The sequence below is a fragment of the Lepidochelys kempii genome, chromosome 3, assembly GCF_965140285.1.
Source record: "Lepidochelys kempii isolate rLepKem1 chromosome 3, rLepKem1.hap1, whole genome shotgun sequence".
Classification (NCBI taxonomy): domain Eukaryota; kingdom Metazoa; phylum Chordata; order Testudines; family Cheloniidae; genus Lepidochelys; species Lepidochelys kempii.
This window is the reverse complement of record NC_136382.1, coordinates 74403222-74428311: the sequence shown is the minus strand read 5'-3', so window position 1 is coordinate 74428311 and position 25090 is coordinate 74403222. Positions and strand designations below refer to the sequence as shown.

The 25090-nt window shown below is 41.5% G+C and overlaps 1 protein-coding gene across 6 annotated transcripts in view; it reads left to right on the top strand.

Annotated features, from left to right (window-relative positions):
- GPR63 (G protein-coupled receptor 63) overlaps positions 1-25090 on the top strand; it is a 213488-nt gene that overhangs the window by 4369 nt on the left and 184029 nt on the right. Inside the window, exons 2-3 of one of the 6 annotated variants that reach the window (XR_012157997.2) lie at positions 7026-7173; positions 7938-9178. The exons of 3 other annotated variants lie outside the window; for them this stretch is intronic. The gene's annotated coding sequence lies outside the window, so the exon portion shown is untranslated. Of the gene's footprint in view, positions 1-4671; positions 5255-5958; positions 7174-7937; positions 9179-25090 lie in introns of those variants that run through there. 2 more of the 6 variants (XR_012157995.2, XR_012157996.2) reach the window with 2 other exon arrangements.

Here is a 25090-nt window from a genome sequence, read left to right as displayed (position 1 = left end):
TGTGGAATCCGTCTGGAATTTTGTAAATATGCATCTTGCTGCTTGGTTCAAATCTATGGTGTTCTTTGAATTCTTAGTCTCACTGTGTGTGTACCGTATGTTATGTTATGGGGTTTTTTGTGGGGGGGGGGAAGAATTGTGAGGGAAGATATCTTGATGTGTCTAGATAATAGTCCTATCTCTTACATAGCTTTTCATCAGAAGACCTCAAAGTACTTTACAAAGGAAGTCAGTATCATTATCCTCATTTTACAGATGGGGAAACAGAGATACAGAGAAGTAAAAAGTGACTTGCCCATGGTTAACTAGCCAGCCAGTGACATAGCCAGGACTAGAACCCAATGGGTACACTGCCCCTCAGGAAAGCAATGCATTTTAAAAAGCATGTGTAGTCTGTGTGCTAAGGCCTATAACTACCATCCAAATTAGTAGTACAACTAAGAATTTAGATTTGCTACATGATTTTCTCATGTATTGATGAACCTGAATAAAGAAGAACATGGATGAATTACAGTGATATTTTAAATGTAGGAAATAATTCAACGAGGAAATCCGGTGACATGATAAAACACAGCACACATGTTTTATACATTACCTGTCAAGACCCCAAGAGCAAACTAGTTCCATAGAACGTTTTATAACATGAGGGAGGAATACTATTAAACACTTTGTGAGTAAAAAGGGGAAGAGCAGGAACATGAAGCTTTTAATCACTTAGGTTGCAGTTCAGGAAAGTACTTAAGCACATGCTTAACTTTAACTACACACTGGAACATAGCAAGTGCTTAAGCGCTTTCTGAGCTGAAGCCCCAGTTTAGTCATTCCATGTAAATTTACTTGAAAGATTCCTCATAGGATACAAGCGTCTCAGTGTTCACATGTTTCAACACCTTTCTTTTCTAAAGCTTAGCTTACTGTCTAAGGCCCTGATTCAGTAAGGTATTTCAGTACATGCCTAATTTGAAGTATGGGAGTATTCCAGTTGACTTCAATGGCACTTTTGAAGTACCTTGCTGAATTGAGTATATTTTGCCGCCATCTATATATAGATAGCACACAAATAACTGTCGAAATAAACATTATTAAGACTGCAAAGTCAAACACGCAAATGTTAGGAAATGCCAAAATTAAGGTTGCCTGTGTTCTTTTAATTTAGTTTTTGTGTGTGTAATTCCTAGGCTTTCTAAAAAGCATACTGAAAAAGCAGAAATTTGATTGTGGCATCCTATTGACGCCTGTGTAGTTGACATCCGTAGCGTTTGAACCTTGAACCACATGCAGGCTTGTGCCACTTAAGCTAACGGACTAACTGTTAGCAGTAGTAGGTTGTCATTCTGCAAGTGGATTTCACAGATATTTGCTGACATCAGAGGAATGGTGAGACTCCAAAACCTTGAGTTCCATTCAAGGCTCTCGTGGGAAGTGTGCTGTAGTGGGTGCAGACTTTTCTGTCCATTTCCCTCTCAAAGTGTGACCCTTCTACCTCATCCCCTCCAACCTGTCTCTTTCCCACATCAGGCTCCTTGTCCTAATACCATTCTCCTTGTCTATGCAGTCCCAGTTTCTTCAGGTTTCTCATCCCAGTTTTCTTGCTCAGCCCATCACAGTTCACCAGAAGCTCCCATTTCCAGCCTTCTTGTTTAGCTGGTCCCAGTCTCCACCCCAAAACACCTGTTTAGACCCTCCTGGCTTCAGGCCCAGTCTCAATGTCCCCACAGCTCCCGCTCCTAGTTCTTTTCCCCCCATCTCTAGCTGTTTTGTCTATTCTCCCTGTCTGCAGGTCTGGCTCTTTTTCCCCCTCAGCATTCAAATCAGGCATTATCCTCCTCCACACTGCCTGGGTACCATCGGGAGGGTCATTGAAAGCACAGGAGAGACTGGTTCCCTGCTCTCAGTTCTTGTTCCCAAACCCAGCAGGGCCTATAGCAGCCCAACGGTTTAATTTCAGGGAAAGTTCTACTCAGTCCTGGGATGAAACATAGCCAGTGTGGAGGGCATCTTGGGAATTTAGCAGCTAAAATGTAAGATATGTCTACTGAGCATATGCAAACGGCGACTTTTTTTCCTAAAGGCTTATAATTTGGCCAAATCGGGGTGGATTTTCTTGGTGAGAGCAAAAGGCACATCACTGATGCAAAGGCCACACCCCTGCCAAGTTTAAACTCCTTGCTTTGAAGCATGGTGGCATGAGAACTTTTCAAAAGACAGGCTGCTGGAATTTTTTAATATGGTACCCCTTAGGCATTCTGTGCCAAAAAATTAAAAATTCTGCGCCAAAATATTCTGCGTGCAATATTTTAAAATTCTGCACATTTTTATTTGTCAAAATAACCGTACATAATCACACCAGTTTCAATTATTTTGGTAATTTATTTCAAAATACCTGTAGAAAGTATATCTGTAAAAATACAGACACACACAAAAATTCCTCCAGGAGGAGAAAGAAAAGGAGTACTTGTGGCACCTTAGAGACTAACCAAAGAAACCCCTATAACAACCCAGTTCCTGTTTCTTTGCCCCTTTCTCCCTCCCTCCCCCCCTTAGAGCCCAGTTGGGGGGCCAGACACCCACAACCCCTCCCATCACAGAGCCCAGTTGCAGGCCCCCCCAGTCAATACACCTGAACCCACTGCCCCCCACAGACCAGCCTTGGGGCCCCCTAGCTCATATACTCATACCCCTTCCTCCCCAGAGCCTAGCCATTGCCCCACAGCCCAGACACCCCCTCCCCCTCGCCTCCTACCCCAGAACCCAGGGATCCAGAGGGAGAAACAGCCTGTTGCTTAGTCCTAGGCCTGCATGGAGTTTCCTGTGTGCCGCCACCCTCTCCTTCACACAGGAGGTGCTGGGAACTGTAGCTGCCAGGCACCCTCTATCTTCTCCACCCCCCAGCAGTGTCTTCTATGTGCGAGCTGGGCTCTGCTGGGTCCAGTAGCCCCTAGTGGCAGCTAGCAGCACTGCGGCCCATTTCTTTGGGGGACAGTAACATTATGTAGGCAGAATTTCATTTCGGAACCACTGCGCAATGCAAAATTTTGCAGAATTTCCCCAGGAGAAATATATGGGACAAAACAACATATTTTTCCTTAGCCTTTTTCTTGGAAGTGGCTGAACTATTTCACTGAAATTTCCCCAGAAATATTTAGTTAGTGTTTTTTTTTTTTTTTTTTTTTTGGCAAAGTTAAAAGCAATTGAAAACAGGGTCTTATAATGGGAAGTATCTGGCCTCCTCAATAATCAGCAGCGCTAACAGCCCGACCTATAATGTTACACATACAAAACCATGTTAAAAGAACATTAAGGTTGCAAAGTCAAGCACCCAAAAGTTAGGAAAAATGCCAGAATTAAAGTTGCTTGTGCAACCTTAATTCAGCTCCTTTGTGCTTATGCATTGTGATACACAGGACCAGATTTAGGGGCAAGCAACTGCCTGGGGCTTGGGATGCTGTTTTTGTTGTTAGCATCTTATATGACAGGGATAAATCATGCATACAAATTGTGCATCCAAGTCATGAAATGGGCTACAAATGCAATAAAAAATAAAGTATTCAAAAATTTAACAAATTGGGTTGGGGCGGGGGAGGTGGTGCTGAAGATGCTCATCGCCTGGGATGCCATTTGGTCTTAGGCCAGCCCTGATGATAGTCTTTAATTACATGATTACATGCTATTTTTCCACAGGAGTCCTTCCTCATTCAGTGCACAGGATGGCCAGTGTTCACTTAATGAGCAGCTACTCCGTATTTTGTTTTCTCCTCATTGTTCCGTGTGTGGTCCCATGCCTTATGTGCAGCACACTATTCAAACCCTGCTCTGAAGACAGAATTATTCATTTCATCATTAATTTTCTATAGCATTCATCACTACAGTATCAGAATGCTTTGCAAATGTTAATTCATTTATCCTCAGAAAACCTCTTTGAGGTCAGGAGATGGTATTATCCACATTTTATGATGGGAAGCTGAGGTACAGAGAAATTAAGGTCAAAAGTGTCCACTAATTTAGGGTGCTCAATTTGAGTTACTTTAAAATCCAGAGAGAAAATTTATGCAACAGATGTACAAAGGAAAAAGCAGATTTTTTATATGAAGATTGTAAAAATCATATCTTTTTACAGCTGAATTGGATAGACTATAAAAACTATTAGAGCAGGTCATTGCTTTAGGATTTACTATACTCCATAAAATCACACCTTTTTGAGCATCCTCTAAAGTTCTGTGTTTATAATAATGAAAAAGTATGTGATTTCTCAAAAAAGTAGTAAAGACGCTTTTTAAAAAAGTGTTGAAAATGATTCTGAAATAAAAAAATTGAATTGTGTTGCTTAAATTCTGAAGTTCTGCAGATTTACTACGTTACTCTTATTCCATTGAGCCTTGTATTCTATCAGATCATTTAGGTTTAAAGTCTTCAGTATTATTTGTCACTTTTGAGGTTTTCTCCTGAAATTTGTTTGTGATTTGGTATGTTGTTGCCAAGAGTTGGTGTGTACATAGGTGTGTCTAACTAGGAAGCTATTAAATTGTGTTGTTCTGCCCTGGATATTGTTTTTTATAACTTCTTGTATTATATTAAAAAAAAGGTGTGTGTGTGTGTGTGTGTATATATACACAAACACTCTTTATGATACAGGAAGTTATTCTAACTTCTATTTTATATAATAATTTACAGAAAACAACAACAGACTAACCAAAAACTCTTCTTGAAGCATTTAAAGAGTATGCTCGTGTGCATGCTTGCACTCAATCTCTCATCAGAGGTTTGTGTGTGTGTGAAGTAACATCCCAGGAGATGGAATCCTTCTATTCATGGAGAAGAATCAACACATTTAGTGGAAATGAAGACCCTCCGCCCCCCGAATGTCATAACCCTGATTTGAAGGGCTCACCATTAGAGCTGAAAAGTCAGTTTGGTCTCCAGGACCACTGAGGGTTTGTCTACACTATGGAGACTATGCTGGCATAGCAGTGTCACTGATCATGACTTAAATCAGCAAGCAGGAAACATTGATGTAAATAATCAATTTCAGTCATGTTTTCAATTGAACTTTTTAGTTATTTTCTTAAAGGTTGATCCTCATTGGTTGGTAATCATTAAAATGTTGATTTGCAACTAAATATAGCCTTTGTACTAAGTTTGGTGCTTCTTTTTGCTAATAGGAGAATGTGCCATAGCTATACATGTATATATTTAAGCAGTTATATAAATTAATCTACATTCATTCAGATTCTTAATTTTTACATTTTTAATTACAAAATGGTGAATGATCTATTTCTTATTGACTAGATCATGATTAATTTTTTACTTGTGATTTGTCAAGCTCTATTTGGATGGAAATAAAAAATGCACTAAAACAGCATTTTAAATATTTTTATTTAAAATACATTAAATATGCTAGATGCAGAAGGGGGAAAAAGGCTTATCAAAAGTTTTGCATTGAAAATTGATTTCTTAAAGGAAATATTACCTGTAGTTAATCAATTGAATTGATAGTTTCCTATCCTCATGGCTTTCAAGATTTTAGAACTGCTTTATTTCATTCTCTCTCCTATTTTTTCAACTCCCAGTTGGTTTCTTAACTTTGAATGAACTAGTCATTGAACTGAACTGGTTGAATAAACTGAAATGAAGAAAATGTTTTCTGTCAACCTGCAGAAACACTACAGCTGTCAAAAGTGGATTAGGCACGTCAGCAAACTCTGGTTCCAGGTGCTAAGCCAATGACTTCTACTAGTTCTGTGGTTTGACTTTTTTTAAACCATGGCAGCAAATATGTACTGCTTATAATTTTTTTTGTTTAAATAATTGAATAGATTATAATAAGTTTAGGCCTCCACTTAGGTTGTCAGTTTCAAATTTAGTTTTAAATAGGTTTATTTAAAAATCAAAATAAACCCGTGTTTGATTTTAAAAACTTTTTTTTTTTTAATTTTATCTATTTTTATGCACTCTGTGTAGGAACACCATCACTTCCTGGAACGACGGTAGCTACGTTAATGGAAGCATTCTTCCATCAACATAACTGCATCTACACTGGGAGTTAGGTCAGCATAACTTATGGTGGGCACAGGTATGGATTTTTTATACCCCTGATCGACATAGCTGTGTCGACCTAACTTTTAAATATGGACCAGGCTTGAATCTTTGGAGTATCTGCTGAGGGTATGTCTAGACTAGAAACACTACAGCATTTCCAGTGTAGACATTTATTACAGTGACCAAAGGGATTCTTCTATTGCGGTAGTAAATTCACCTCTTTTGAGGCCTGGTCTACACTACAAAGTTAAATCAATGTAAGCTGCCTTGCATCAACCTAGCTGTACATGTGTCTACACTTGATGTAAGCACTCTCTTATGGTGACACAATTACACCAGCTCCCTGAGCCATGGTTGATGTAATGACTTCGATATAGCATGAGTCCAGACACTGCATTACCCATTTCAACCCTAAAAGTCCTTCAGCAGATGTCCCACGATGCCTGACAATGACCACTCTGGTCACAGTTGAGATCTCCACAGCTCAGGAGTGACCGAGACTGGAAGCTTCCCCTCTTTTTCTCCCCCCCACCCCAACCCACACACTTCAAAAGCTCTCAAATTTTTGAAAGGCTTTTTCCTGATTGTCCAGCTTACCGAGAACATTGAGCAGCTCTCCATTGTTGTCTGCAACTGCCCAGCTGACCATGCCAGCTACACACTTCAGATGTACTCCAGCCTGGAGTAGGCTGGAGAGATTAGATCTCCCTTGCCTGTGGTGAGAAGAGGCCATCCGTGAGCGGATTGCACAGGGGATGCAGGAGAAGGAGTACAACAGAGATCCGCAGCAGTGCCAAGTGAAAGCAAAGGAGCTGTGGCAGGCAGATCAGAAGGCTTGGGAGGCCAACAGTCAATCTGGTGCTGAGTCACAGACCAGCTGCTTTTACAAAGAGCTGAATGCCATAGTTGGCGGAGACCCCGCCTGCACCCCACAGAGCATGGTGTATACCTCTGAGGAGCTGGAGTCACAAGCCCTTGCCTTGAAATAGGACAAGAAGGAGGAAGAGGAGGAGACTGGGGAGCATGTGAGTGGAGGGTGCGGCGAGGTCCAGCTATGCTACAAGACAAGACCTGTTTGAGACTCCACCACAGTCCAGTAAAGCACGGGTGAGCCCGATGCAGGGAAACAAATGTTGGGTAAGTGTGTACATGTATTTTCCATTACAATGAAGTACTGATGATGTCCCCAACTTAACAGGACACAGCTATTGACTTTTTTCACTAATTTATTCCTACTAGAAGAGGTAGCAGTACAACTAGAGAGGTAGTGTTGTTATCTGCTTTTTGTTCCCTATGGAGTTAGGTGGGGGGCAGAAGGACATGCGGAGCAGTTTGTTTATGTATATAGGGATGTCCCTTGAATCCTCCTCAGAGATCTTGATAAAACTTTTATGGAGTTACTCTGTAGTCCTTTCCCGAAGGTTTCTACAGATGGCATCCCTATTTCTTTGTCCGCGGTAGGACACTTTCCCATCCTGGTCAACAATTACTTTGGCAGTCACCATTGCAGTCAACAGGCTAACGGCATATGGGCCCTGGCAGCTTTGGGATGCCAGCAGCAGCTGTATTCTTGGTGCCTTTATCACCCTCAGGAGTGATATCTCAGCTAAAATCTCCACTGCCTGTAGAAAATGGTGCCAGTATTTAGTACCATTTCCCTCTACTTATGATTTCATGCAACTGAGCAATACCCTTCTAGTTACCCTCGCCCCTGGCAGGCCATGCTCACCATGGCTGATGCAGTGAGTGGTGTGGTGCACAAGCACTCCAAAGCAGATGTGCCTTTAAGCATGTCTTCTTTAAAACTTTAGGGGAGCAAGGGAAGGGAGTTCTGAAATCTTTATTTTTGCTTTCTATTGTGACTATACTTACAGTGGTACCTCTGTGTGTTTCATCTGTAGTTGCTGCTGTTATGTCCTTGAGGGGTTCCTGCTCCACACCCACAAAATGCCTTAGCCAGCTAAGGAGGAGAAAGAAGAGGACTCAGGATGACAAGTTCAGCGAGATCCTGCAAGCCAGTGCTGTATCAGATCGTGAGCAGGGGGCCTGGAGGGTGAATATTGCAGACTGCATGGAGAAGGAAAGAGCAGACATGAGAAACTCTCAGCAGAAAGTGGAGGAGGAGATGCACTAGTCCATAATGGAGCTTTTCCAGCAGCAAACACCGCTGCAAACTCTTGTGAACCTACAGGTTTAACAATCATGGGTTGATCTCCCTTTTCAGCCTCTGGAGAACTCCATTATAGCACCTCCCTATGCTCCCCTCAACATTCCAAATGGAATCTGGGGGTGCATCCCTACCCCTGCCATTCCACACCAGGGGACATTTCGGACAATCACAACTTCACATACACTGACCTATGAGAGCAGCAATTGCTAAAATGGAAATAAATATTCTTAAGTTTTATTTCATAAATTTATTAAGATTTTAATGTACTTGCTTTTAACTTGCACAGAATTTTTTGCAGTGTTTTTGTTAGTCAATAACATTGTATTGTTCGGAAAATAATTCATCTTTATTAGCTCCCGAAATATGCTGCAGAATGCCTAGCAGTAATGAAAGCACCCACTTCCTCGTTGCACAGTGTGACACAACTCATAGGATCAGTAACAAACACAGTGTAGTGATCGTAAATGTACAGCAAATGCCACAAAATTAATAGGTGCATTGACAGTGTTACATTATGCATGTGCACCAAGCACCTCACAGTTGCTAACAGGCACCAGAACAGCAGGGCGAGGTAGAACACAGTACATCACAGTGCATTGTGGGGGGAAACCTGGATTTGTGCTGGAAATGGCCCACCTTGATTATCGTACACATTGTAAGGAGAGTGATCACTTTAGATAAGCTATTACCAACAGGAGAGTGGGTTTGTGGGGAGAAGACCTGGATTTGTGCTGGAAGTGGCCCACCTTGATTATCATACACATTGTAAGGAGAGTGATCACTTTAGATAAGCTATTACTACCAGGAGAGTGGGGTGGGGGGAGAGAAAACCTTTTGTAGTGGTAAACACCCATTTTTTCATGGTTTGTATGTATAAGAACATCTTCTGTATTTTCCACAGTATGCATCCGATGAAGTGAGCTGTAGCTCACGAAAGCTTATACTCAAATAAATTGGTTAGTCTCTAAGGTGCCACAAGTACTCCGTTTCTTTTTACTATTAAAGTTCTTTTTCAAAGCCTCCCTGAGTGGGATAGCTCTGCACTGAGCTCTTCTGATAGCCCTTGTGTCCAGCTTTTCAAATTCAGCAGACAGCTGCTCCACTTCCACCCTCCAGCCCGGCTGCAACATTTCCTTCTTTGCTTCACAGATGTTATTATGCAGGTCACAGCAGGCAGTGGGATGATGTTTTCACTCAGATCCACTCTTGTGAGTAAACAATGCCAGCCTCCCTTCAGTCTACCAACAGCACATTCAACTGTCATTCTGCACCTGCTGAGCCAATAGATAAATTTTTCCTTGGTGCTGTCAAGGTGGTGGGTGTACAGCTTCCTGAGTTAGGTAGGCTGGGTTCCCCAGGATCACTGTTGACATTGCAACATCACCAGTGCTAATCCATCAATGGGGAAAGAAACTTCCTGCTTGTAGCTTTCTGTACAGTCCTGTGTCCTTAAAAATGTCAGCGTCTGCGGCAAGGTGGTCTGGTGCCAAAATAGGAAGATGAGTTCTGTCTGTTGCTCCACTGCAGTTCAGGAAAGCCACTGCTGCAAATCCATCCATCTCAGATTGCTGAAAGTCACAGTCCTGCATAACCGGAGATGATTAATGGCCCTGCAGGCTGGCATGGCAAGGGCCCCCCTAGTGGATTTTCTGCCTTCAAAATGATTTCCCACTGACTGGTAGCAGTCCGGTGTTGCAAGCTTTGAGAATGTGATTGCCAATTGCTTCTCCACAGTCCATGAAATCTCCTTGTGATGTCCCTGTGCTGGAGGGCTGGCGCAAGCTTGCCATATAGATCCAGGAGCATGGCCTTGCCCATCCAAAAGTTCTGCTGCCACTGCTCATCATCCCAAATCCATATTACATTGTGATCCCACCAGTCAGTGCTTGTTTCTCAGGCTCAGAAGCAACACTTCACCATCTGCAGCTGCTCTGTGAATGCCACCAACAACTTGAATTGGTTCTTGCTGTCCTCCACAGAATCATCATGTTCCCCTCTGATTCAGTGGTTCTTGTGGCTCTACAAATACTGAAGGATCGTGCGCCCTGTGCTTGTAACACTCATGACAGTAGTACAGAACTGTGCAGGCTCTGTGTTTCTGTCAGAGATGGTGGACAATGAGAAGGGCCAGATGGGTTTATGAGATTTTTTTTTTGAAAGGTGCAAAAATTATGGGAATATAGATGACATTATGAGATGGAGAAAGTTGCATGCTGGGAAGTTGACTCCTTGCTCCCAGGCAGCCAAGCATGACCCGTTTCTGTCCCCCTTGCACTGCCAAAACTTCCCAAAAAGTGCACTGGATGGTGGTGAGTTGCATGCTGGGGTACCTACCCATGGTGTACCACGCTGTGCATCGTCACAAATGCTTCTGGTGAATACGCATAGCACCAGTGCAGGGAGCCAAGTATCACGTGTACAAGTGATATACTATGGTGGCATTATATTGGTGCAACTTGCATTGGCAAAAGTTTGTAATATAGACATGCCATGTGAGGAGGTAGCTAGGTCGACAGAAGAATTCTTCTGTCAGCCTTGCAGTATCTACACTGGGGCTTAGGTCAGCTTAATTACATTACACAGGGCATGAAATTTTTTACATCCCTGACAGATGCAGTTAAGATAACTGTGCCTGACTTGTAAGAGGGCAGGCAAACCTTTTCTCTTTACTCTGAGACGTTTCCACTGCAGTTACTATGTGGACACCTGTCTACCAGGAACTGGACTGTATCCATTCACTCATTTCACAGAGACTAAGAAACATCAGTTCGTAGCAGTGTATGGGCAATACTGACTTGGGCTGAATTTATTTCTTTACGTTTATTTAAATTGCCAGTTCAATCAAGCTCTAGATACCTGTACAGTTATCTTTAAAAAACCACCCAAAAAATAAAAAGAAAAAACTGAAGGAGAAATATCCTTACCATAAATAATTCTGCTGCCAGACCACCTCATGTCTATAGCCTGCTTAATTGTGCCATAAGCCTGTATTACACTTAATAGTTCAGTGTATATAGCACCATACCTCAACTTCCTCAAACTGCGCCTCCCAGAAAGGCTCAAGAAAACAAATGAGCATTGTAGTGCATCCTGAAGACTGTAAAATCTGAGCTCTGTAGGATGAAGATGAAGGAAGAGTTCTAAAATTGAAAATTCTTCTTGGAAAATGACCTGCCAGCATCTCTCTCCCTTTCAAACCAAGGGACTGTCATCTTGAGCAGCTCTGCTGATTGCAGTGAGAGGAGTGGGAGTTTTTCTGGCAGCCCAGTGAAAGACTCTGTATCCCGTTATCAGTCCTCCGAGGCATCCAGTTGATCAAGCCAATGTGTGTACTTTTCCCCTCCCTATCCCCCAAGAATACCAATAACTTTTTTGTTTTATTAGCGTACTCAATTATCATAGTGACTACACACTTTAAAATATAAATGCCTTTTTAGCCTATTTGTGATATAGATGAACTATGATATTAGTATTTAGCTGTGTGCAGCCAGATGGCTTATATAGTGTTGCTAAGGAAACAGACTATAAATGTAGTGGTAGCTGAGTGTTCCCAGAATATCAGACTATTTGAAGCTGGTATTTTTAACTCATGTAGGCAGATAGATAAAATAGATACAATTATGAAATATTAATTTCCTGAGTTTTACATTTCATTATTTATTTTTTATTGCTCATTTGTATTTACTAAAGGTACTTGAATTCCTTATGATGCCAATGAAGGTAGATGGGGCACTTCGCTATGATTTACAGTTAAATGATAAAATAAACATTAAGAAACTACAATAAAAGATCTACCATAAAAATAATTATCAAAACTGTTTGATGGATAGGTAAAGATATAAAGACCAAAGAGCGGTAGGGTCCTATGGAAAAATGCCTTTGGGGTGGGAGGAGAAGTTAAGGTAATTTAAGTGTGGAAGAGAGAGCGCTACCAGCAAGGATGATAGAGGGGTAGGATGTATCACAATTTGTTACTGTTTGGTCTTTATAACAGCCTGTCAAAGTACACTCCAGACAGCAGCCCTGCCCAGAAAAGGAGTTTGATACCTTGTTGAAGGACTATGGGTGAGAAGGTATCAAATCTGCGATCTCAGGCCATTGACTTTGACTCTCAAATATTGGCCTACCTCCATGGAACAGTATTTTTTCTACCCGGTGGTGTGTATGACTGTGGGAGAGGACTACAAGAGGAGAGAGAGACTGTCCTTAAGAGCAGGTTTCAGAGTAGCAACTGTGTTAGTCTGTATTCGCAAAAAGAAAAGGAGGGCTTGTGGCATCTTAGAGACTAACAAATTTATTTGAGCATAAGCTTTCGTGAGCTACAGCTCACTTCATCGGATGCATTCAGTGGAAAATACAGTGGGGAGATTTATATACATAGAGAACATGAAACGATGGGTGTTACCATACACACTGTAACACTTAAGCGATCACTTAAGGTGAGCTATTACCAGCAGGAGAGCGTGGGGGTGGGGGGAAACTTTTGTAGTGATAATCAAGGTGGCCCATTTCCAGCAGTTGACAAGAATGTCTGAGGAACAGTGGGGGGTGGGGTGGGGGGATAAACATGAGGAAATAGTTTTACTTTGTGTAATGACCCATCCACTCCCAGTCTCTATTTGAGCCTAAGTTAATTGTATCCAGTTTGCAAATTTATTCCAATTCAGCAGTTTCTCGTTGGAGATTGACAGAGCCAGAAGAGCCGTGTTTATCTCCCCCCCCCCCCGCCACCCCCCACTGTTCCTCAGACGTTCTTGTCAACTACTGGAAATGGCCCACCTTGATTATCACTACAAAAAGGTTCTCCTCCCCCAGCCCTGCTCTCCTGCTGGTAATAGCTCACCTTAAGTGATCACTCCGGTTATAGTGTGTATGGTAACACCCATTGTTTCATGTTCTTGCTGGAGAGGGAGAAGGCAGGAGGGACACTGCCTTGCCTAAAAGGCTGATAAACCTCAGACTCACTGAAGGGCTGGGATCAAACATGGGGACGGTGCCTCTTTGGTCATCTGTTATTTTTCAAAGATCTGTAACTCTTGAATGCTTTTTAGAGTAAAATCTTTGGGGTTAAGAAACTCCTTGGCTAAGCTTTAATATTAACAAAATGAGTTAACTGAAATATCTTTAAGCTCATGGAGGGAAACATGTTCTTGAATTAGTGAGGGAAATATGATCTTGAATTACTAACGTGTAAGAAAGCATGAGTTAATATATAACTGCTTCCAAATATGTAATCCTGACCTTTCCAGAATTCTAAGTAATATACTGGAAAGCAGTCTGAAAATTCTTTTGGTTTTATGTGTGTAAGAGTTAAGGGAGATATGGTAGGATATTTGAGAAAGTTTGGGGCTCTGCAGGTTTTTTCCTTTAGGAGGAGAAATTGCTGATGAAGTCCGATATTTGATACAATTCTGTTTATTTATAGAAATTGTACAAAGACCTGCTCCCCCCTGAACACAGGAGAAAACCAACAGGAGATATAGTTTCTTTGCTTACAGTTCAAAGCCCCCTTTCAGCCGGAACCCAGCCCCAAAGCTCTTTCTCTAAGCTTTTACCAGCACCACACATTCAGTGCTTGTTCAGGCTTGTGTTTCATGCTAATTTCTGTCTTGGCTTCTCAGAAGTTTCTGCTTTTCTTACACACACAAACTTCTACTACAAACAGTACCCAGCCAAGCCTCTTTCCCTCATAATTCAAATTCCTGATCAGCCACCATGTGTCTTGGTTTTGGGTGGTGACATGTACCTTTGTTTGGGATGAAGGCCACTACTGTTTCATGAAGGAGCTTAACTGTTTCTTACAGCTATCTTAAATGTAGAGTGGCAGTTACGTGTAGGGCTCTACCAAATTCATGGCCATGAAAAATGCATCATGGATTGTGAAATCTGGTCTCCTCCCGTGAAATCTGTATAGTATAGGTTAAAAGCACACAAAAGACGAGATTTCACGGGAGGAGACCAGCATTTCTCAAATTGCGGGTCCTGACCCAAAAGGGAGTTGCAGGGGGGTTGCAAGTTTATTTTAGGGGAGTTGTGGTATTGCCACCCTTACTTCTGCACGGCCTTCAGTGCTGGGTATCTGAAAAGCAGTGGCTGTTGTCCGGAAGCCCAGCTCTGAAGGCAGCACTCCGCCAGCTGCAGCACGGAAGTCAGGGGGGCAATACCATACCATGCCACCCTTACTTCTGCACTGCTGCCTTCAGAGCTGGGCAGCAGGAGAGTGGTGGCTTCTGACCACTGTTGTTATCTCTGGTGGATCATTATGGCTGCAAAGTTTGCTAGTAAAGATACTATGCTACAGGTGGGAGGCTCATTCAGTCACTAGATACCACGTGAGCAACATACCCAGCCCACAATTTGTAAAGAATACAAAATAGTCACATTTTTTCCACTCATTCTAATACCCCCATTTCGACCCTAATGTCGCGTCCCCCCCCCCGATCCTTACTCTTTCAGTCAGGCAGGTATCTATGAAAGCAATAATGAGATAAGTGTGCATATTTTGCCTAGCTCTGTCAGTAATGGAAGTTAGGACATTTCAATAATGATGTGTTACCTCATAAAAAGGACAAACTGTGTGTGCACTTTTAAGTTCCATTCATAGACAGCTGCTAACGTTTTGTTAAACCATTAATGACTAAGGAGCAAATCCAGCCAGCTCCCTCTTCCCTGGCAGCAGAACAGGTATATTTCCAGGATATAAATGGGTGAAAGTGTAGAGGGGAGCCATGGAAGAGATATACCCCCTGCCTGGCATGGAGCCTGGGTCTAGGTTCTCTCTCTGCTTGGCATTGCCCAGTAGACAAAGCCGAAAGTGTACTACATGGATCATCTGATCCTCCCATGCCACGAAAGAGTGCATGTAGGTGACATGTAAACTGCCTCAGCCAGGAAGCTGAATTAGCTTTAACAGAACAGCTCTGCAGCTTTGCAACCTAGACTGGGCTTGTCCTAAGCTCTACTTACCACCTTCTCAGCGTACAGACCAAGTTTTCAGGTGGGGCATGGAAGGTGTATTTGACCCTGATTGTGCAGTTTAAGGTATTCAAGGTAAGCAGGGTTTGGTTTATTTGAGTACAAGAGCTCAGACATTGTATCATATGTTACATTCCCAAAATGTCCAAACCAAATTTAATGAAAGCTAGCCAAAAGAATATTGTTGGACTGACACCAAAAGCTATTGAAAAGCTTTTGCAGCCTTTTGAGGGAGTCATGAGCATTCTGGTATGTCTTGTATGATGGATGGTTCTGAATACTTGCATGTATTATTTGTATTACAGTGGTGTCTAAAGCCCTCATCTGTGTTTGTGGCCCCTTTGTGCTAGACACTGTATGAACACATACTAATGGTTGGTCTGCACTGGGAACTTGCATCAACATAGCTATGAAAAATCCATATCTCTAAGTCACGTAGCTATGCCGACCTAGCCCCTGGTGTAGACAGTGCAAGTCAGTGGAGATAGTCTTCTCTCAGCCTAGCTACTGCCTCTTGGGAGGTGGATTAATTACAATAATGGGAGAACCCCTCCCATCGCTGCAGTGAGTGTATACAGTGAAGTGCAATCTAGCATTTTAAAATGAGTAGACATATCCTAAGGGACAGTCACTATCCTGAAGAGCAAAGAGAGGTGAAGTGATGTATCTCACAAAGCAATACTCATTTGTGGTGCAGTAAGGTATTGGTTTTGACCTTGAAATCAAAATAATTTGGGTATTCTTATATTTCTTTGAGTGCCTTCATTAATATACAGTGGCCAAACTTAGGTAAGCTGCTCTGTGTGGGCAGACATGCCTGCACAGAGTCGCATTGACTCAGCTCTGTGTATGCATGGGGTTCCATCTATGCAGAACTCTGCTGGATCAGGACATTTTTTTTTTTCATGTTGATAGATTTTACTGATTTGAGAGAGTTTCTCAATACATATAATGGGGAATACCAATTGGACACAGTACAAACTGTTCTGATTGACTTTCATTTCTTTAAAAAATGCTTTATTTTTATCCACCTGCTTGGCAGCTTGAGGTTAAAGTTATTCCTAGATGTCACAGATATTCTAGATTGCTTTTTTAATTGGCTGTAAAAACACTACCAGCTCTTACTGATGGCATCTTCTCGTAGCATGCAAGTAATGAGAAGAAATAAAAAATGATTTCAAAGAATATGCTTACCTTGTGGGAAGATCTGACAAGTTAAATTTGAATTTAATCCTTCCAAGTTCTTGGCACTGTTTTCTCCCTGCTGGCAAACCTGTTCCCTTAGCTGATGGTTTAGTGAGGCTGGGAGAAAAGATTAACAGTTTATGACGCTGATCTTGTTAAACAGGGAGCAGATTTAGTGATGAATACCTATCATAATCTTAGCACTGCATTTTATCTGTGTTGTTTTTATACATGGCTAAATAATATTCCCTCCTATCCTATTTATTGGAATAAACACATCGTTAATTTTGAGCTGATTGCAAAATAACATCCATTAATACTGACTTCTGACCATTTGGGAAAACTGTGACAGAGTGATTGTGAAACAGGTCAAAGCCTTTCCAGCCTTTTAAGAACCAGAAAGAGAGACAAGTGTCCATAAACATTCCAGAGGAATGCAATTCTGCCTCCCACTACATTTACCTTGTGCTTTGATTTTTATGTATACAAAATATTTGTAAATAACTGAGATCATTGGGAGCTGCCAAAAAGCATTAAGATGTTTCGGCTTTTAAGGCTCGCTGATACTCTCTCATTTCCCTTTGAGAATAAGTAGAAGAGTTTGCAAAATGCTCATTTCAAAATGGATGGTGTGAATTCACCAGAGCCATACGAACAAGTAATACTCAGGCCTCCTAGCCTGTTTGACAGATGTCACATTAGATATTTGTTAAAGTAGAGAACTATCCTGTTGACAACTGGGTGCGGTGGTGGTGGTGACTAGATGGTCCATTCCTGTTATTGTAGCTGTCCAATCATTTTCACTCCTCTAATATGGTTGTGTTGATGTCCGTTACTTTCTGCGAACTTCATTCACCCTCCTTATGAAATTCCACAGCAGCCTGTGTGTTTAAATGCTGTTTCTTTCCATTGATTTCAGAGGGCTTTGGATCAGGCCCTTAACACAGTTAGGTTTCTAAGCATGTTCCTAATTTTAAGCACATGAGTAGTCCAGTTGGCTTCAAAGTTAGGAATATGCTTAAGTACCCTGCAGAATTGGGGCCTAAGTTATACTTAACAGAATATTAACCGCATCCAGCAAAAAGTATCTTTTCAGTTTTACTGGAGGGCAAACTGCTGCTGTTCTCCCTTATGTTTGGACTTAGTTGTTACAATTTCAGAATAACTGCATCTTTGACCACCTCCAGGGCCGGCTCCAGGAATGCTCTCTCAGGTCTCTAGCTATCCCCTCTCTGGGCAGGGACTCACGTTCTTTCCAAGCAGATCTGACTAACGTCCAGCTTCTGGAATTTGCTTTCTCTTCAAGGACTATGACAGTGGTTTACCAGTGGTTATAAGTGACTATCCAGCTCTTTCTTAGCAGAGTACATTTACTGAAGGACAAAAACACACAGAGAAAACATGAAACAAATAAAAGGTCTCAATGCATACTAATTGTACCAGGAGTTGCCCATCAGTCCTGTGTGGACGCTGGCAGGTTCCAGTCTTTCTAAACCTTCAGCAGGGTGGGGTGCTACCTTAGATGAAAGGTCATGACCATTTGTGGGATCAGAAAGAAGATCCCCGAGTCTGTTTAATCACAGTCTTTGTATCCGCAAAACTGTTGTCTCCCAGCAACCTGAAAATAGGTAAAACTAGTCGATGCCCCTTCCCTTGGGAGGTAAGACTTCAAAGCCTGCAAAATCAGCCTTGGGATTTTGCATTAATCACCCTAACATGTATTGATACAAAAGGCTATGAATATTCTATGGGTCCGTATCCTCTGGCACATCTCAACATAATGGTCTTCGAAGTTTTCGTACTTTCAAGGCTGGCTCAAACATTCAGATAACATTCATAACGATAAATACGATCACCTCAAGAGAGGCCTGTGTTTGTCATATCTGTGTCAGTAGACTTAACTTATTTTTTAACAGGCTGCTCGGAATGGGAAGATTCTGCTGAACATCAGTGCATGCAATCTCAAAAAGAGCACTGAAAGATGACTTATTCAGACTATTCCTTATTCTGTTCAAGGGATCCTGCCTGGATTTGTATGTTTTGGATTTTTGTGACAGGAAAGGGTGTTACTGCAGGGGTAAATGGACGCTGAACTTAAATATCCAATTTAGATACATTGGATACAAATCCAGTGGAAATTTGAGAATGAAGTTGTGAAGTTAAAAATGGATCTTCCTGTTGGTTAATCTAACGATTAGGCAAAGACCATGGAACATCATTGGCAGTGCAAGTTTTCAGCAATACTTTGCACTTCTTTTCATTTGATGATATTGAAGAGTGTCCCAAATGCTAACTAGTCCTCATGACATCCCTGTGAAGCAGGTGGATAATAACTGTTTTACTAATGAGGAAACTGGGGCACAGCAAGTCAGTGGCGGTACTGGCAGTTAACCCAGAACGCTGATGCCCTTTCTTGTGAACTAAAGACTAGACCATGCTCTTTCTGAAGAACTAAGTAAATGCTATTTTTCTTTTCTTTCTATATCTGTTCATGGTTTGTAATCTCACTTCCCATGTTTGGGCATTTTTTGGCCATTAACCATTGCTGAATTAAGGGCAGAAGGCATACTCCTTAAGAGGGTAATTAAGTGTCACTAATTGCTCAATCCAGAGGTGGTGGTTGTTGCTTTAGTACTTTTCACTTTTAAAATATATAGTTGTAGTTCTAAATGGAAAAGAGAAAAATACTTCCATTTTAAATAATCTCTTTTTATGAATAGTTCTGCTTAAATCATACCTCTTGAGTGTTTTTCACAGATCCTCTCTGTTTACAAAGTCTAATGCTTAAAGTCAATGAATGTGCAAAACAGAGGTTCGTTGAACTCTGCATCTCTCCAAGATTTGATAAAAAACAATATCTTATCTACAGTCCAGGTTCAGGTGTAAAGCCAGCTTGTGACTCAGAAGGGATTTCCTGTGCTCTTTTTTGCATTTGGCTGAGAATCCCTCTTCTACAGAATACCTTGCTAGGAATGCTTATAAGACATATTTCTCTGTAGCTGTTGCAATACATTGGGTCATCTGTTTAAAAGAGTGATACAGTGATTGAGCATAGCCAGTCTTCAGGGACTTCACTCTTCGTCCAAACGAGGTTAAATAGTTTGCAAAGGAGCATGACTATGCCTGTTCTGCCATGTTTTAACACTTCAGGCGGATACCATCTGGACCAAGTTCCTGGTTGTTTTTCAGAGACCTGGTTATTTTTAGACCTGATAGTGGTACATTTTAGAAGCAAGTTTGGTTCAAATATTGCAGATTCTATATAGCATAGCTTGAGATGCAATCAAGTTCTCGGTGAGCTAAACTGGGAGGGGTGGTAGATACACTGGAGGGTAGGGATAGGATACAGAGGGACCTAGACAAATTGGAGGATTGGGCCAAAAGAAATGTGATGAGGTTCAACAAGGACAAGTGCAGGGTCCTGCACTTAGGATAGAAGAATCCCATGCACCGCTACAGACTAGGGACCGAGTGGCTAGGCAGCAGTTCTGCAGAAAAGGACGTAGGGGTTACAGTGGACGAGAAGCTGGATATAAGTCAACAGTGTGCCCTTGTTGCCAAGAAGGCTAACAGCATTTTTGGCTGTATAAGTAGGAGCATTGCCAGCAGATTGAGGGACGTGATCATTCCCCTCTATTTGGCACTGGTGAGGCCTCATCTGGAGTACTGTGTCCAGTTTTGGGCCCCACACTACAAGAAGGATGTGGAAAAATTGGAAAACGTCCAGTGGAGGGCAACAAAAATGATTAGGGGGCTGGAGCACATGATTTATGAGGAGAGGCTGAGGGAACTGGGATTGTTTAGTCTGTAGAAGAGAAGAATGAGGGGGGATTTGATAACTGCTTTCAACTACCTGAAAGAGGGTTTCAGAGAGGATGGACCTAGACTGTTCTCAGTGGTAGCAGATGACAGATCAAGGAGTAATGATCTGAAGTTGCAGTGGGGGAGGTTTAGGTTGGATATTAGGGAAAACTTTTTCACTAGGAGGGTGATGAAGCACTGGAATGGGTTACCTAGGGAAGTGGTGGAATCTCCTTCCTTAGAGGTTTTTAAGGTCAGGCTTGACAAAGCCCTGTCTGGGATGATTTAGTTGGTGATTGGTCCTGCTTTGAGCAGGGGGTTGGACTATATGCCCTCCTGAGGTCCCTTCCAACCCTGATATTGTATGATTCTATGACATAGTGGTTTGAAGTGAAAACTGAAGTCAAACAGGGATTCATACTAAATCCAATATTTTTTGCTGTACAGTTAGGCCTGGTCTACACTTAAAAGGTTTGCATAGCTACAATGCTCAGGGATGTGAAAAATCCACACCCCATAGTGCTATATCTTTGCCATCCTATGCCCCAGGGTAGACATAGCTGTGTTCATGGAAAAATGCTTCTGTTGATCTTTCTACCATCATTTGGGATGGTGGAGTTCTACAACAATGGAAAATTCCCATCCATCACTTGAGTAAGTATCTAAACTATGGCAGCATAGCTAGAGCACCCTAGCTGTGCCTCTTTAGTATAGACGTGGCCTTAGAAAACATCTTATACAAGCTCCCTTAGTAACGTTGGTGGAGGCTGCAGGATATCCTGGCAAATTATCAATCATCTTGACTTTGCAGATGATATAGTAATGATAATGCCTATCATAATGATAATATAATCAAGAAGCAGCAATTAACCTGTAAACACGAGCCAGAGAATGGGGATTAAAAATGAATGAACAAAAGACCAAACTAATGTGAAATTAGTGAAATCAGAAATCAACAAACTGACTAAACTAGTCATTAATGGTTTAGACATATCACACGTAGATAGATTCTTCTACTTGGATTCCATTATAACATATGGCAACTACCATGAAGATGACATTGACAAGTGGATAGCTGCTGCCAGGAGACCATTCATGTAACTGAATAAAAATGTTTGGAAAGTAAAATCCGTAACAGCTAAAACCAGATTATATACGTTGTATAAACGTTGTACCCACATTTCGTTATGGTTGTGAAACATGAGTATTGACAAAGTGTCTGGAGCAAAAACTACAAACATTGGAAATAAGGTGCCCTTGCCATATCCTAGGTATGACATAGCTAGGTAGATTAAGAAATGGCGACACCCATAAAGGACTGAAAGTGTCGTGCATGTCTAGAGTCATCAAAAGATGCAAACTACAGTGGTTTGGCTATGTTGCTAGATTGACCCCATACTGACTGCTTAAAATTGTTTACTATGGAAGAGTGCACCAAGAGAGAGGCTGTGGATATCCAAGTGGTATAACATGGTATATAAGACCAACCAGGTAACACCCCAACTGGCTCAAATGGAAATGGTGACTCAGAACAGGTGTGGATGGAATCTGTTTATAGCCTTGGCCCTATCCATCTTCACTGAATTAGCTAGTTTCCAATCATGTAGTCTTGCATGTCCAGTATCACCAGCAGATTCACTCATTCATTCATCTCTTTTTCAATCTGCTGGTGATACTGGACACGCATGTCTGCATGATTGGAAACTAGCTAATTCAATTGTCTCATCAGTCAAGAGTCAGTTAGGTTAACAAGTAAATTACCCATTCCTGTTGGTTCTATGCCCCACTCCTTGCTCTATCTGAAGCAGGGAATTGAATGTTAAGGCACTGAAAAAATCCTTTCCCTCCTATGTAGCGAGAGAAATCTGCCAGGCCCCCCTTACACAGGTGTGGGGTCAAAGAAGGGATGTAAAATTAGTTACATTATTTATAACATTTTGGTTTTGTATTTAAAAAATGTTTCCCTAATCTGTACTACCTACCTATATCCCTGTTTGTGCTAAGTGTATTTGTTCATAGATTCATAGATATTAAGGTCAGAAGGGACCATTACGATCATCTAGTCCGACCTCCTGCACAACGCAGGCCACAGAATCTCACCCACCCACTCATGCGAAAAACCTCTCACCTATGTATGAGCTATTGAAGTACTCAAATCATGGTTTAAAGACTTCAAGGAGCAGAGAATCCTCCAGCAAGTGACCTCTGCCCCATGCTACAGAGGAAGGCGAAAAACCTCCAAGGCCTCTTCCAATCTGCCCTGGAGGAATATTCCTTCCTGACCCCAAATATGGCGATCAGCTAAACCCTGAGCGTATGGGCAAGATTCACCAGCCAGATACCCAAAAAAGAATTCTCTGTAGTAACTCAGATCCCACCCCATCTAACATCCCATCACAGGCCATTGGGCCTATTTATAGACTTACATAATAATAAACATGGTAAAAAAAATTAACATTACAGGTCATCTTTAACCCAACCAAATGTGAATTAAAATAAACCATGATAATTGTAAAAACAAAGCAAAACAAAACCCAAGTGGGACCATGTAAAGGGGCATGTTAGAGTTCTTCCTTTCTATGTGTTTAAACCACGTGTCAACTTTAAGCTTTTGAAGAAAATCACTGGTAGGTGGCTAGAATTTGGTAGAGAAACAGGTCAAATTAAAAAGGAAAACTTTAAATTTAATGGCAAACTTGAGCAACAGCCAAATGTAGACTAGCTTACTCTGCCTTGAACACAACTGTTGCTGTAATACTGTATTTACAAGTACAAAGAAAAATCCTCCACCATTTGGCTGTATGAGAGGTTCTGGTTTTGATGGTTATTGGCTTTCTACATGAGACATAATCTTTGACCATTGGGTATACTTTCCAAATTCTAAACAGATAGGTTTTTGCCCTTGGCTTCAAAATCTGCTAAATTCAAACAGAGTTCTAGCAATAATTATATTTGATGAATGAAATTTGTGAGATATTTAGCTGTGAGTTTACACTGCATCAGAAACAATTATGTCTATTATGCTCCATATAAAAAAAGTTGCATTTGAGTGAGAAATTTGCTTCAGAGGAAATGTGCGTACCCAGTAATTTTCTGCATTGAAAAGGAAAAAGTAATTTGGACTGTAGCTTTTCTGCATTTGAAAAGAACCAACGAGAGTGCATGTTCCAAAAATGAGAATACAGTGACAAAAATGTAGCTGCATCGTACTTGTCCACTTTGACCAGAAGCAAATTTTCCAATTTAGATTATCTTCACTCTATGGGCTCATTTATGCTCAGTTCAGTAACTGCTATCCAATGCATCTGTCTCAGTTTCAAACTGTAGGATTTGGCCTTCACAGCTAGTAACTGAAGAGTGAAACAAAACCAATGTGAACTCCTCTTAGCTCCTTTCTTTCTGACTTCCTTTCAACCTCTGTTTCTATTTCCAAATTTTTTTGGAGGAGGGAAACAGGATGGATCATAGAAACGATTGTGTGCTTGATGGTGGGAAGAGAGAACAACTCAAACACCTTTTTGTTGCAACTTGCTCTCTGTGCAAAAAGCCTGATTGCTCATGTTTTTTGGGAGGAACTCTGTGGGGTTGGACAAAGGGAATCCTACCCACTCTCTCAACTCACAGACAGGGCAGAGGGCTGAAGCTCAGCCTTTCCTTGCTCCCTACTCTATCCCAGTGGGCTGGGAAAGCATCTACAGCCATTCTGTGCACCTATATGGCTGTTTTTACTCATGGACCTAGCAGCTCATCCACAATGTTAATTTATTTGGAGTCAGTGAGGAGACCCTTTCCTCCCTACCTGTTTCATTTGCAAGGAGTGAAGCTGAATGCAGATTAAATTGAGCAAATGGAGCTGCTTTAAGCCTTGTACATTGCTCTTTCCATGTGGCTGAATTGCTCCCAGCCTAACTTCCGTGTTGCCTGTTTTTCTGATGTCTCATCATCAATGAATAGCAGTCCCTCCAGGGAACATTGGTCCTCTGTCTCCAATTCCACTGATCCAGTACCTAGAGGGTTCAGAGGTCCCCTGAGCACAGCCTTTCAGAAGGGATTAAATGGTGCAGAAAACCTTTCACTGGTACTCTGCACCTGGGTGAATTTCACCTTCTCGGTGTTGCATATATTAGCTACTGGGATTTAAATAGAAAGGAAGGAACAGCGCATGTATGCTTGTGAGTTGGTACAATATATGTAAAATAAGCTTTGTGGCTCGTACTTTCCCCCCAAGTTGTTTTCTGCGATAGTTAAAGGGTAATTAATCATAAAAGCCATATATTTTTAAATTCCTTGCCTCTAAACAAGAACACCTTAGATTGATTGATTTTGTTTTCTGTCTAGCATTTTGTGCAACATCCTCTGCTATAGTATCTGGGCACCTAAGGCAATCCTAAATTTACATCATAGCTGGATTAGACATAACATCTAATCCGGGATTTTGATACTCATACTGTCAAAATTATTGTTCATCTGAACCAGAAAAGAGTGGGATCAATTCCTGTTAGGTGCTGATTACACACAGAATTTTAACATTTTTGGTGGAGAAGACTATTAAAGGAAAGATTTCTAAATTGGCTTTTTCTCTCAGTAAGTTCTGGGCACTTTCTCACTGTGGGTCTACTGTTTGTGCTTTAGTTTATTATTAACATTAGTGCTTGTTGCAGAGGAGTTAATATAAAATATAAATGAAGGGCAAGTAATAAGGAGAAGAAGAAATCTAGAACAAAGTTTATCTGGCATTTTTACAAGAATCTCACTACGTAGTTTAGGAGGACAGTCTGCTTTCCCTGAGCTACCAGCAGGGCTTTGAAATGTAAAAGGTAGGAGGAAAACATAAAACATTAATCCTCCTCCTTCAAGCAGTAAGGGAAAATAATTAAACTCATGAATCAACAGTGTAGTTATGTTCATAGTAATACTGTACCT